Source organism: Petaurus breviceps, unplaced genomic scaffold (genome assembly GCF_028583685.1).
Source record: "Petaurus breviceps papuanus isolate PSGF00001 unplaced genomic scaffold, PetGlider_PUasm1.0 90692, whole genome shotgun sequence".
In the NCBI taxonomy this organism is placed as follows: Eukaryota; Metazoa; Chordata; class Mammalia; order Diprotodontia; family Petauridae; genus Petaurus; species Petaurus breviceps.
In genome coordinates this window covers 9,048,552-9,050,089 of record NW_027187313.1, presented here as the reverse complement: position 1 = coordinate 9,050,089, position 1,538 = coordinate 9,048,552, and the positions used below count along the sequence as shown (strand labels likewise).

The 1,538-nt window shown below is 34.7% G+C and overlaps 1 pseudogene; it reads left to right on the top strand.

Annotated features, from left to right (window-relative positions):
- The first annotated feature begins 305 nt into the window (after positions 1-305).
- On the top strand, positions 306-1,091 carry LOC138144251 (NEDD4-binding protein 1-like; annotated as a pseudogene).
- The last annotated feature ends 447 nt before the right edge of the window (positions 1,092-1,538 follow it).

Sequence of the window (1,538 nt, the reverse complement as noted above, 5' to 3'; positions counted from 1 at the left end):
GTTGTGCTAATGGTGTTGCTATAGCCAAAAGTCATGCACAGTGATTTGTGAAGCTCTTTGAAAATAATGAGTCTACCAAGAACTCAGAATACATTATAAGTGAAAAAATGATTTAAACAATTTGATGAATCACAAGAAGATATACAATGGATTTGTTGATTTTACCCAGTTCATTGAAGAAAGAACCCCTAAAACTTGCCCTTGTCAAGATTCGTATGAAATAAATAATACTGATAATAACATTGTTCTAACATTGTACAGCAGGGTTTACCCACAATGGCACCAAGAATCAAGTGTGTCCAATGATGGGCAGGTTTTGCAGGAGAATGAAAGCAAGAAGGCAAGTAGGGACTCCGGTTGCTCAGCTTATAGTGTTTTCTGAATCCACAGGGGTTCTTTTTGTTCCTATAAATGGTATAACTCCACCTGAATAATCTATTTCCAAAGAGAAGAAATGCCACAAAAGACATCTTCTGATACTGAAGAAAGACACATAAAGAAACAGTTTTATTTGAAAATGTTTAGGAGAATGGGCCTCCATCTGCTACTGAGAGATCAGCTTGCAAACATAGCTATTAACTTGCTATCTGATTCCTCTACTATCTCTAAAGATTTATGCTTCAGTGTAAAAGACATTACTATGAAGTAGAACATAATATACTAGTAAACTTTTTTATGGTGGGAGAAAACTGTAAAAAAAACCAAGTTATTCAAGATCAGAGACCATCTACAGAACCATTTGTACTCTTAGAAGAAAGTGAAAAGGAAAAATGAAAAGTTTTAGAAAGAAAAAAAGACATCTTCTTTAGGATTTCAGTTATCTTCCTCGAGGTCATTGTTTGCAATCGTCAAGATGAATTCAAAGTGAATTTTTCTCCAAAGGAAACAAGGATCATATGCAAAAAAACATAGCAGAAAAATCTCAAGTCACCTCTCAGAATAAAAGAAAAACCAGGTACCTCAAAAGGCAAAATGAAAATTGTCAATTCCGTTCCAAAAGAAGAGAACAGAAAATTGGAATTCCTACCCAGAGCCACATTCCCAACACTGATCTAGAAAAGGATGTCTCTTCACCTTCTGTTCCCCTTTAAAAAAGTTCTTGAATGACAAGAGTACTTATAGACATGAATTTTGTTGCCAGAGGAACTCTGAGTCACCAGCCTAAAATACCAGTTATTCCTGAAAATATTTTGTATTAAAAAGTTGGGATCACCGTTCCAAAGAATAATCTTAACCTTATATGTGAAAGCCAGCTAGGATATTGAAACTCTTCCCACATCAAGCCAAATGGCCAACTCCTCTCTCTGATTCCTTTTTAAAATAAAATCTACCGTGTAACCTTGAGGAAGTTACTTAACCCCAATTGCTTTAAAAAAAAAAAATAAAATAAAATAAAATCTACCCCAGCTACTGTCTTCATTACTAGCATTAAGCTGGCAGAATCATGCAATCATTTTATTGATTCCTCAGTTACTGGGGTCCAAAGATTCTGGAATACTCAAAAACACTGTTCAGTCTAGAATTAAAAAATGAACCAG